Source organism: Leptidea sinapis, chromosome 47, assembly GCF_905404315.1.
Source record: "Leptidea sinapis chromosome 47, ilLepSina1.1, whole genome shotgun sequence".
Taxonomy (NCBI): Eukaryota; Metazoa; Arthropoda; class Insecta; order Lepidoptera; family Pieridae; genus Leptidea; species Leptidea sinapis.
The window spans coordinates 5,727,926-5,741,861 of NC_066311.1; the positions used below are offsets into that span (position 1 = coordinate 5,727,926).

The 13,936-nt window shown below is 33.4% G+C and overlaps 1 protein-coding gene across 1 annotated transcript in view; it reads left to right on the forward strand.

Moving 5' to 3' along the window:
- Positions 1–10,657: 10,657 nt before the first annotated feature.
- Positions 10,658–13,936, forward strand: part of LOC126978103 (leucine-rich repeat-containing protein 4-like) — a 148,649-nt gene continuing 145,370 nt past the window's right edge. The window contains exon 1 of the mRNA XM_050826823.1: positions 10,658–10,798. The gene's annotated coding sequence lies outside the window, so the exon portion shown is untranslated. The remainder of the gene's footprint in view (positions 10,799–13,936) is intronic.

Consider the following 13,936-nt stretch of genomic DNA (forward strand, 5'->3'; position numbering starts at 1 on the left):
GTTATTAAAAAGTTCAGTACTACTGAATTGTTTAATATAGTTGCATAGAGTGCGACCGATTACGGAATTTTCATTTGGTAATTTGATTTATGTTAATATTGTCCGCCTGTCCTCAAGTGACATCATATTATGAAACCTGCAAGATTCGGAGTAGTCCATAATTCTGTTGTGAGTGATAGTTGATTTTGTGTTATGTATCGTGGGTCCCATATATTCCAAATATAATTAAAGACTATTTTCCCGCAACTTTACGTGATTCTTTATTTTATTTTTTTTACTTATTCTTTTAATTTGAAACCGTTTTCGTGATACCAAAACAGAAATAGCGGTAATATAAAATATGTAAAGAAATACTATTTGAGTTCATTTTTAGTAATGCGTTTCTTTGCAAAGATTGATCCGTGTCAGCAACAGTGTCCATTGGTTCAATAATATAGGCTGTATTTTTTTATGAAAAATCATACGAGTAGATTTCCGTCAATAGTAAGAAATTTTCAAAAACTAAATATTAAGATAACGGTCTCGAATCGAGGGCACGACTCCTTTGACGACTTGTCTCTATGTCTCGTTTCTCAAGTTTCTGACTTGGCTATCACCGCCCTTCTCAAAAAACCACCCTGTATATTATATTATAAGAATCGACAAAAAAAGAAGAAAGAAGTATAACTTCTAATGCGTATACATAAGTACATTAGAAGTTATACGTCTTTGGCGTATGGAAAAATAAATCAAATTTTAACAAATAGTTAAGATCAAAGATAGTATAAACACTCAGCATTTAAGGTTAATATAAACAAGTATAGAAAATTAATTTTTCTTTATTTATACATAAAATTTGTTAATATACCAGAAATAAAACAAAACGAAAAAAAAAATATTTTGTATACAATAATGTTATAATTTTTAATTAACGATGTAAATAAATTATACATACCGACAATTAACCTTAAATCTATAAATTCACTCAAAACAGTTTATTCAAATCAGTTTTATCACTAATATTCAATATATATATATAGATATACTAATAAATTTTTAGTAAATACTATCAGCGTCGTATATGAAATTGATTTAATAATAACACCAAAATAATATTAATTTATTCACACTGTTTAATTGTACGAAACACGTGTTCTAAATATAACAATACTAGAATATACAACTTGAACAATAACTAGAACTAACTTCACGATGTAGAATTCAGGTGTCGCTGTGCGCGCGCATCGTAAAAATTCACTCTCATCATTTTTCTCCATCGCGCCAAAAGAAGTATAACTTCAAAAATTATGTACAAAAGAAACATTCTAAAAGCGGAGTATAAATCGTAATCCTAATCACAGCCCACCTAATTGCCTAACTTCAGGCAGGTCTAGTTACAAACCACGGAAATGCACGCATTTGAACAATAACCTCGACCTTAACTAATTAGCATGTTTCAATAGCGCAATGCTTCTACAATAATATATAGTACACCAAAGGAGGGAATATTAATGATTTTTACGAGGGCACACTTAAGGAGGTGGTATTTTTTTTGCGCCCAAGCAAAGGGAAAGGTCTACCCTACGGAATAACGACGGGAGGGTGGTGGTGAATACTCATGCATACCAACACAGTCTAAGTCTGCGTTAGTTATGTGGGACTCACGTAAAACCTAGGTGCCTACCCACTAAACACCACCTGAGGTTGGCTTTGGGCAGGTGCCCTCTAAGCCTTCATCGAAGGCGACCTTCTCTTGGGGAGAGAGAGGTGCAAGCGGCACCCCCTATGAAGTATCTGCACAGAAGGTGCTATCTAATTGGGACTAGTGACATCAGAAGGATGATCACAAACAGAATGATCACAAATACCTTAAATTAATATTTATATATTACTAGCTGACCCAGCAAACGTTGTATTGCCATATAACGTGATAAAAATATCAATAATTAAAATTTTTGGGGTATAAAAAATAGATAGCGACCGACTCTCAGAACTTCCAAACATATCGTACATAAAATTTATCGGACTACATGTAGTCTAGGTAGACATAAATGTTGTCTCTGGTGTGACGTGAAATGTGTCGGGTAAGACGGGGATTGTCTATAATCTCTATATGAAAGAACGTCATCTATCTCAATCAAGAATCATAATAAAATAAAAATAAAAAATGTCAAAAAAATAAAAAAAAATATTTAGGGGTGGGTGGGTTACCCTTATCATTTATAGTTATGAGAAATATAGATGTTGGCCGATTCTCAAACCTACTCGGTATACACACAAATTTTCAAACAAAGAATAATATTAAAATCGCGATAGAAAAATAGGTGTTTATCGTAGAGGATTGACAATTTAGGGTTGTATGTATTTTTTTAATGTTGTATCATATAAATAAATAACTTATCTTAAAAGTATAAAAAAATAGGAGTGGACTACCCTTAACATTTAGGGGGATGATAAATAGATGTTGTTCGATTCTTAGACCGACTTATATGCACTCAAAATTTCATGAGAATCGGTCTAGCCGTTTCGGAAGAGTTTAACTACAAACACCGCGACACGAGAATTTTATATTATATTAATATAAAACTAAAATACCAGAATCATAAGAGATATCGATTCAGGCATGAACATAAAAGTACACAGGGGTAGCCATATTCAAGGTTAACAGTTCATGTGACCTAAATAACATTTTTCGCTAGCATCATTAACCGCGATAAGGGTATATTTAAAAAGTAATATATTTCCAGCGCACGTTATCGAACATGCGTGTTACGGGAAACGGAAGACATAAAGTGGGAGATAATGTACTAATGTGACGCAGTTGAATGTGATACCGACATTGCAGGCTCTATGCAAGCTTTCAACACTGTGGAAATACTGATAAAGTTTTACTGTTTATGTTGTGTGAGGTTACGGGAATAACATAATTGGAGTTTAAAGAGGAATCAGTCTAGCGAAACTCTCTAAAAAAACCCGATTCACTCGATTGTATGAAATGTGGAGCAATTGACAGATTGACAGATGCCGGCTATAACCATGTAAAAAACGGAGATAGCCGAAATCCACAACGTTTGAAGCAACTGTTTGCTTTCAAACTTAGCCGGATTATGCTTCGTGGCCAACCGCGATACTGTAATTACTACTATTTAAAACTTATGTCAAATTACTGCACGTTTGAGACTAAACTAAATTTCAATTTTTACTTAGGTAGTCCCGCCTAGTAGTATTTACATCCTCTTTGAGAGGAATATCTTGAATTCAGACAAATAGATGGGAGTATTAATAAGAAGAGTACGTCTAAATTTGACTGAATATGTTTTCTGTTATCATCTTTATGATTAATTGGTTACTATTGAGATCTTAATTTGTCGAGGAATCACTGACCCCGAAAATACAGATTTGACTGTTTCGAGGCCACCTTTTTAATCTCATTTCGAAACAATTTTTAATATAATTAAAATTAATACCAAACTATATAAATAATAAACTAGTATAGTATAATATAATAAATATAGAGTACATTTCATAAGTTATGTTATATGCAGTGTGTGTGTGTGAAGAAATGAGAAAATAGTAAATATAATTTGTAGGTGCTGTTTACAGCGACGATCTCGTAAGTAATCTTTCTTTTTCAAGTTTAACAGCGAATACAATTGAAAATGCGCGCCAACGGCGCCTGGAGAAAACGTGGTTTTGAAGAACACTACATCAAAAGACTCCGTTAAATACATAGATACAAGATCAGCAAGAGAAATATATCATTCAATAAAATCGTTTACCACGTGAAACTTAGTGTTATTGGTTTCCTATTTAAGTTACTTGAAACCTGTCAGTAATTAGGAAATGTTTATCGTAACGGTTGTATTTTGTTTCATTGCTCGAGCAACAAAAGACTTGATCCATTATCAAACTAAACATGCTGTTCGGAAATAAAAAAGTTTTAATATTAGGCTTTAGAATTACTATTGACGTGCAATAAATAATCGGACTCCCAATCGCCTATTAAAAGATCGTCATACTTTTCGAGCTGTTTATATTCGTATACATACACTACAGAAAAAAAATATGCAAATTAATACCCTTTTTTTATGGAATAGGAGGACAAACAAGCGTATGGGTCACCCGTTGTTAAGTGATCACTGCCGCCCACAATCTTTTGCAACACAAGGAAGTTCATTCCACAGCTTTCTAGTACGTGGAAGAAAGCTCTTTGAAAACCGCACTGTGGAGGACCGCCACACATCCAGATGGTGAGGATGATATCCTAACTTGTGGCGTGTCGTGCGAAGGTGGAATTTGGCGGCAGGAATCAGGTTTAACAGCTCTTCGGAACACTCCCCGTGATAAATGCGGTAGAAGACACACAATGAAACGACTTCTCTACGCAACGCCAAGTGATCCAGCCGTTCACAGAGCACTGGGTACCCCACATTTCGAGCTGCAAACCTTATGACCTGATGTCGTGTCTGTATTGTTAGAAATCTTTTATATACGCTCATTAGAAGCTCGGACGTGAACACGAGGCAAGTACATTTTGTTTTAGTAATTGAAATCAATTATTTATCAAAATGATTAAAAACGTCAAGTTAGTTACAAGATTTTGTTAAATTAAAGGGGAGACTGAAATACGAGAAATTTGGATATGCTGTTATTTGAAAGTTTGGATATGCTGTTATTTGAAGTTCTTCTCTGAGTACTTTGTCATTATATTACTTTACTTTATCATGTTCAAAACAAAAGTATTACGATATTCGAAAGAATTGTTAAAAAACGTTTGTGTGGTAAAGGTTACTATAACATAAATGACTTTCTTACTTATAGCACAGATTGGGAATGGAGTGACCACTCTCAGGCTATTAAATAATAAGTTAAATTGTACAATATTACTTTGTAAACATGTTTTTTCTGGAATTACGTCCAATTAAGCTCAGAAGTGAGTGATATAACTTTAAAAAGCAATTTGTCTTATAACTATATTTACAATACTATGATGATTAGATGAAATAAAAACTCTCACTACAAGCGTAACAAGAATACTGGCAGCATTTCCGCGTCGGATAGTTTGGATCTTCAAAAACTCTATCCAGACGTGTAGAAAATTAGTACTATTTTGAATAAAAATATTTGAATTTGAATTATGAATTCGAAAACCTAAAACACATTGCTACGTGGCTTGTGAGGATCAAATCGAGAGCTTCGTAGTAACAGTTAACTGTTCTGCTTACTGCGTCACCAACTCTATTAACTGAATATATAATAACGTTAGTCTACCTAAAACTCGAGAACGGCTGGATGGATTTGGCTAATTTTCGGCTTGATTTATTTGTAGAAGTCCAGAGAAGGTTTTAAATAAATATGAAAATTTTCAGAATTAAATAAATAAAACAATTTTGTTTTTCCTTTGATGTTTCCCCCGTTGGTCAGAAATGAAATTGAAAGAATAGTTTAAAATGAATAACTAATTACAATCTTTGTATCTGTCTAACTTTCTCAGGGGGTTTACAACAAACTTAATTTTAGCTACCTATAGTTGGTTGATTAACTACTGTTGTTAACTATGATGGGAATTCAACGTTTGCTGAAATTTTCTCGATGGTAAATATTCACGTGTAGGCATGGCTTAATAGCGTTGTAATAACTTTTACCTCAATAACGGGTTATAGGGATAGAAACAAAAAATGACATGGGGTAACATATTTTTTCACTTTTTACAAGCTATTAGTTAATTTGCTGTAACAATTATAGAAGAGGAGAATAAACGAGTGTAGTAGTAATGCAGCTAAGAAATATTTCAACCGATTGAAGTAAAATTTTCATTTACATTTCGATTAACCTTCGTGGATAGTGCACTTTTTGATGACGAGGTAAAATATTTATAGAGAAATTGAAATGAGAATTTTCAAAATAATTTTATTAACTTAACTTGCTAAGATAAAAAATGCAATGTTATTGTGTTATTTTAACGTTTTCATGCCTTACCTGTTTATCGGTCCTGATACTCTTAAGATATGACAAGGGGGCGTGATACCAATGTTAACTTGGGTCCACTAACAGCAAAAATAATGCTATTGAAGGAGATATAATCATTTCCAAACTTCTCGGACTGAAAGAAGAGAAAGTAAGGATATTTATTGAAACCCAAGACAGCTGCCGTGCCATTTATTTTTTTATTACTTCCTCAGGAAGCGCATATCGTACGTAAAAAAAGTGAAAGATAAATTTCATGAAAATGAGTTATTTTTTTATTTTGTTAATAAAAATATCTAGCGCAAAGGTCAACTTAAGAGTTTATCTGTTAATTAAATAAACTAAAATACTTCATGAAACCAGCCCTGTAGGCAGATTATATATTAAAAATAAACCTTTTAAAGTCAAAAGCAATAAATTTCTAAATAATTATTTGTCTGTTAAAGCATTACAACTGTAACGGAAAGCAATTGTACTCTGAAAGAGAAGAAACGCTCTCTAAATAATATTACCATTATATAATATTACATAATAGACACTTATAATTAAGACCCTATTTAAATATTTTTGAATCGGTTTTTTATTGTACATTATTTTGAACAAATAAAGTAGTTCTAAACCTTAATTCGTTTTGTCACTGTCCATCGGTGGACGTCTTCCGGCTGAAATGAATATCTTAATTAACATTAATTGTAACTTAACAACATTTATTCCCTACATACGTTCATTAGTGGCGATGTTTTAAAGCCTAGATTTTGAATTGACTAGTGAATTCAAAGCGAATGACATCTGCCTCGCAATATCAGACTCAGATACGTCACTGACCTATATTTACATTGCTTTTAGCAGCCACTAAATCACAAAACTGAAACTAAAGTGTAAAACCGCGCTTCATAACGTTTTAATTAGTGAAATGTGAAAGATTTGGAGTAGTAAGAATAATTTCAGTGACGTTATAAATAATAATATCCAGTAAAGTACAAATTTGACTCGTACATGAAAGGTATCCAGCACATAGCACAGAAAACAACACTTTGTACTTTCAAAGTCAAAGTCAAATAAACTTTATTACATTAGGCGTAAACTAAGTCCTTTTGAATTGTCATTGAATTTACCATATTATGTTCGTAAATAGTTGACCTCGTGAGAAGAACATACAAGAAATTCGACGGCCACTCCTTTCAATCAAATAGAGTATTTTACAATGGCTGTAATATACATAACAAATTATCTAGCCCAAAACTAGGCATAGCCTGTACTATAGGTTACAAGACAATGATATATTTAATACAATATACTTACTTCAACATAGATAAATACACATAAACATCCATGAATCGGAAACAAACATCTAGATTCATTCGAACCCGTGACCTCTAGCTGAGTAGTCAGGGTCACTAACCATCCGGCTTTATGGGTCGTCAAAATAATATAAATGTTTTCATAAAAAGTAATAAAGAGTTAGCTTTATACATAATAATTATCGTATATTGGATGCATCAACCTTTAGAGCTTGAATTCATTGTTTGTGTAAGGATGCTTTGTGAACATGATGGTTGTGATTACAGTCACAATGATTCACAATTAGTAATAATAATCGTTATCGTTATTTCTGTTGTTAGTCTAAATGCATAATAGACCTTGGATCATTTATATGTCTGTTGACAGCTGTGAAAACGTCGAAAAAAACTAATCTCTACTTTGAGAAATTCACGCACACTAACACAATGTGTAACAAATCGCGAGTGTAAGACGTAGCTTATCACGCAAACACTAAACTAATATTCCTGGCCTGTTTTTATCAGTTGTCTAACAGCAAGATACTTTATCTAGACGTATAAATTATCTAAGCAATAGACAACGTTCGGCGGTGAGCTTAGCCGAATCCGATTCTTCGGTGGATGATGCTTTTAACCGCTTATTTTAAGCAGTGTAGCAGGTGGTTGGTGCATTCTGCTGTCGAAAGCTGCTCCTGGTTACTTCAACTAGCTGTCCCTGCAGCCACTGAATATGAGGTATGACACCCTGGCCCATACGGTTAAAGTACAGCCGATCTCCTGTGCACTCTATTTGCCTCTAACTCAACTCGTGATGATGACATCAAAACACTACTGAACATCCCGCAGTGACATAGCTCTATGCGGAAAGTACAGCTTACAGTGGTTATCTTTTTGTTTTTTAATTGGAATAGGAGGACAAACGAGCGTACCTGGTGTTAAGTGATCACCGCCGCCGCCCAATGCTATTGGAACACCAGAGGAATCACAAGAGCGTTGCCGGCCTTCAAGGAAGGTGTACGCACTTTTTTTGAAGGTACCCATGTCGTATCGTCCCGGAAACACCGCACAAGGAAGCTCCTTGAAAACCGCACTGTGGAGGACCGCCACAAATCCAGATGGTGGGGATGATATCCTATGTTGTGGCGTGTCGTGGAAGGTGGAATATATCTCTGATTTCCTTGAGCGTAGTCCCGGACTCATAAAAGTCAGCCCTTGTCGTACAAAACTACAAGCCTATTGCTATTAGTTCCCTGCTCTCCAAAGTGATGGAAAGCAATCAATTGCCAGCTCTCATATCTAGAAGATCACCCGTTGTTCAGTACGGCTTTTGCCATGGTCGATCGGCGGGCGAACTTCTGATATACCTAAAACATAGATGAGCGGTGGCTATTGAAAGCAAGGGAGACGACCTGGCAGTTAGTCTAGATATAGCGAAGGATTATAACAGTGTATAGCACAATGTGCTTGGGCTTCCCGAGTGTTAATGTAACTGGACCACCAGCTTCTTCAGTGGGCACAGATCATAGTCGATGGCTATTGCTTGAACTTGAAGCGCGTGAGCGCTAGAGTATCCCAAGGCTGTGCGCAATCTTCTACATTATTTTTAGTCTGCCGTATTAACAGGACATGCAGGTCTCTCTCGAGAAATATCTTCGATAACATTTCTTGTCAATGCCTCTCTATAAGTATCAGAATAGAATAGACTCAGGTCTCAAAATCTCGAGCGATGGGGGTTGATCCGATGGGGATATATCCCCTATTGGATCAGCTCCCAGCTGCAGAACATCTCTTCCTCGGAATCTTAGGTACGTCAGCCTATTATTTAGCCATAATTGATTTGGAATTGTAATATTATTTTATGTTTTCCTACGCACGCGCTAATACACAAACTATGCAATGAGTTATCTTTTGCGGTGTTTCCGGATAGGATAGGATAGGATTCTTCTCTGGTATTGCAAGAGAATATGGGTGGCGGTGATCACTTTACGTCAGGTAATCCATACGGTCCTTTGTCCTACTATTATTCCATAAATAATAAGTAGGTTGATACCTACTGCCGATATGATTATCGGCGATATTTTCTAATACGAGTACTACTACGGCTACTAAGATTTAACATCATTGGTTTCAATTGCGGTGCCGCTCAGTGTTTTGGATCAATAACCCTAAGTGAGCGTATTATTAACCGCCAGGTGATTGTCTTGCTCGCCTTATAAATTTTTAATTAAAAAGTAAAGATTTTTGTGTTCTCACTCATATTTAGTATGCAGACCTATATATTTGCTAATTTCTAATTAGTACTTTCTTTGATTAATGCGAGTGTTACACATTTAAATAAAACACTTTTAAAGAATTAAATCGCGTGTTTTTGTAACTTTTTTTTTACATTCGCGAAAAAGTAACATTCTTATTATTATTTAAGTTGACCCGACGTTTCAAGACTTTTCCAGAAATCGTTCTCCCTGTCCCCCTGAAAACAGTTACAATTACACGCGTTTCAATCCTTTAAAAGTGTTTTTAATATCGGTGTTCTAGTTAGATACCTTACGAATACAATTTAGTAGAAATACTTAACACTAATAAAAGTACAGTGTGTAAAAGAGCCTGTAATTTCATTGATATAATTTTTTTGCAATATAATAGTAACTGAATCTAGCGCCAGTTTTATGTAAGTATAAAAATTGTCATATTATAAAAAAATATTTAGAGTGAATAATGAAAAAAATATATATAACTTGTTTCATGTTAAATTTATGAAGCACAGACAAACAGAAAATCGGACAGTCTAATCATTAATGTCTGCTTAGTAATTATTACTACATACATAAATTTATGTATGTACGAGTAGTATTAATTCATGTTTAATGATGTACGTATATTATTATTTAAAGCTGAAAGAGCTCTGCTCCTTGTAATACCTCGGAATGTTGCATTTTCCCAGATATAGTAAATACCTAGCTTGATCATTTTTTCGCTTCCCGTGCAGATTTATTTATTTATTTTATTTATTGCTCCAACAGGGTGAGCACCAATACATTTCCTTAATAACTAACGCTGGTATATCTTTTTATGTGACACCCCAATTATAGTTGCAAATCGAGATCAAGTAACAAAATGGACATAAACAGAGCATAATATACGTCTTAGAAAATAAATATTAAAATATTATTAAATAAGAAAAAAATATTGAAAGAGACAAGAGGAAAATTGAATGACATTACATCAACAAAAAATTGGTTTTATGTCGTTCATATTCTGAGATACATAAAATATATTTGTACAAAAATTACTCGTTTAAAATTTTGCGAAATCATACTGTTTTGTCTATATAGACACTGACAAATAATGCAAGTACTGCATTACACGTAGCCACGAAGTGCTACACCGCTACGTCAGATCCGTTGCTACGCGGTGTCTACGCTAGTCGACACCCAGTTGAGCAAAGGAAGGGACGTCTTCATATTTTTATTTTGTGTCATATACGTAAAACTTTGAACTGAGGAATTTAGTGTTGTGTCTGTGAATGTTTGGTGTATTTGGATGTGGGATTTGTGACTAATCTGATATATCTGGTAAGTGTAATTTTTATTTGTCATTGCTAACTTGAAATTATTATGTAGAGTCAATAAGTGAAGCTATAAAACTATATTTTGATTTAAATATACATGTTTAAGACTCAGTTTCCTTATCTAGCCATAAATTAACTGAATTTATCTTATTTTGGAGCACAATAAAAGTTATGAATGATTCTTATTTAGTCGTCTCTCTCATATAGGATAGACAGTAACTTTGCTATCTAAAGTGGTTTTAGTGTGAAAGACTTTTAGTATTCGTTTTGGTTTCTTAACCATAGGGCGCTAATTCCAACTTATTACTAAGCCTCTATTTTTACTCAGTCCGTCTGACAGCGTGCCGTATCTCATGAACCGTAACAAGTTTTGAACAGAAATAAACCATGTCTTTATACTTAAGATGAATAAACAATAATTAATTAATTATAAGAGCAAGGTATGTAGACATATAGGAAAAGTGATTTTATATGCATATAAAGTTAAGTCCTTTATTAAAAGTAATTTTTTGTAAATTTAATTTAATTATAGTAAGCTTGTTATAATATTATATATAGGTGATTTTACAGAGAAAAATATTAGTGTTAAATATTGTGAAAAAAATTTCAAGAAATATTTTTCAAGTAAAACGCCTATCGAAAAGGACTTGTTGTATATTCTGTAAGTGTCTTTGATAAACATAAAAAAATCATATAAGACCAAAATTATCTCTATATGTTTCTAAAAACATACTAGCGTGCCCACAAATACAGGACCATTTATGAATATTACTACTAGTAGTAGTAGTAGTAGTCTAGTCATAGTAACTTTTGAAAAAATTCCCACACACTCTCTTACTACTATGTGCAATAAAATTGGTATAAAATTAATATTATAACATAATCAAATCAATGAAAACAAAGTCTGCTTTCACTTTTTGCTATCTGTACTTGCTGTAGTTGCAAGTACAACCTGCTATTTTAGATTATTTTTTAAATTGACTAGTCCTAGAACTTATTTCGAAGTATAAATTTAGGCGTCTTACACTCAGCCCCTTTTTTTAGACACATTCCAATAGACATACATAAGATGCTTTTAAAATATCAACTTTTATCTTATTTAAATAAAATACTTTTTAAATGATTAAAATACTTGTAATTGTAACTATATATTATTTTTAACATTCGATTATTTCGTTAAAGTTATTGGGGTTACTTGCTTACTTGCTCCATGAAAACGTGGCCCTTGAAACTTCGGGTTGAATAAATTACTATAAAAATGAAACTTTTAACAATTAATAGAAGGCGTTTGAAGTAAAAAAAACTTAACATATTTTACTTCCTGCTGTAGAGTCATACTAATTCTGAACGTACTGTTTAAAAGTAACTTTAATTTAGTATTTTCTTTGATGAACGCGAGTGTTACACGGCGGATCTTCTGTTTAAATTCCAAGGTTTACTGCCAGTGTGAAAATTTAGATGATATGTGAGGACCGTGATTTTTCAGTTCTGTAATCATACCACTGGGAGACAGGCGTTATTCAATCTATATGGCGTCCTATGCCGAGTCGTCTTCCCTCAAATATGTGCGAACGGAACGATGGCTGGTTCATCCAGGTTGAACTGTTATAGTTAAACACTCACTAAATCACTGGCTTTATTGGAAGCGATTACTAATTATTACATTAATCACGACCATCATGTTCACGATGCATCCTTACACAATTAATAAATTCAAGCTCTAAAGGTTGATGTTTTTATGAAATATTTAATATTTAAACGCTTTTAACTTTGAACACAATTCATAAATTGGTTGCAGCACCGTACAAACTAATTTATTGTGTATATTAGAGCCATTGTAAAATACTCTATTGAATGAAACAAGTGGCCAATGGGTCTCTTGTATGTTCTTCTCTCGAGCTCTACTTTTTCCATACTTAAGTGAGATTTAGTAATATAAGCCTAATTGAATAAAATTTATTTGACTTTGACATTATAAATTAATATGCTACGTAGCTACATATATTACAAGCTCTCTCGCGTCGCTCTTAGTAAAATTTTATTAAATTTGACCAAGTTCTAATTCTCAGATTTTTTCTTTCGAATTTTCAAAACTTGTTAGAGCATGGATGTCTTTTAAAATATCTAAAGTGCAAATATAATTAAATATTTAAATACACACTTATTGCATGTGCTCCTTTAGGCTCCTTTGCACAGTATGCCGGCTAGATTATGGGTACCACAACGGCGTCTATTTCTGCCATGAAGCAGTAATGTGTATTTCGGTCTGAAGGGTGCCGTAGCTAGTGAAATTACTGGGCAAATGAGACTTAACATCTTATGTCTCAAGGTGACGAACGCAATAGTAGTGCCGCTCAGAATTTTTGGGTTTTCAAGAATCCTAAGCGGTATTGTAAGGGGCAGGGCGTATTAATTACCATCAGGTGAACGTTCTACTCGTCTCGTCCCGTATTTTCATAAAAAAGAAATAGTATCGGCTGTGATTCAGGTACATTGCAGGAATCCTGAATGATGTAATTTATGTATTAGAATAAAATTATGAAGTTTAATATGTATGCTATTTATTTAACTTCTGCTGATCACGTTATTTCTTTTTATACAATTAAATTATCACAAGAAAGTAAGTCCATTCGCATTAAAAAAATCATCAAAATGGCACATTTTCTTGCCAGCTCGAGCTTGACCAAAAAATAACTATACCAAAATTATTCTCACAGAAAAAATTAAATGGTTCTCAAGACAGTTTTTGTCTTAAGATTGTATGTCTTTTGGATTAGTATAGAGACATCTCTATACTGTCTATATTAAGCTTATGGAAAAAGCTTGGAATTGGAGGATTTCGAAAACAATCTAGGTAACTTATTATACTTATGAATTATTTATACCCTAATTATTTTCAATATACTTTCACCAAAATTAATAATGAACTATAATAAAAATGTTATTTCTTTATGAATCTATATTCCTATCTATCTATCTCTATAGATAAAAGTCGTTTTGATGAAGTTTTCTTCTTCTGTCGGTATATAAAGTATGACTCGAGAAAACTCCGATACCTACTTCGGTGTATTGCAAACAAACTATGAAATGCAAACCCCTTGTCTCTTATTTCAGATGTTGATCGAATTTGCTTATAAAATAG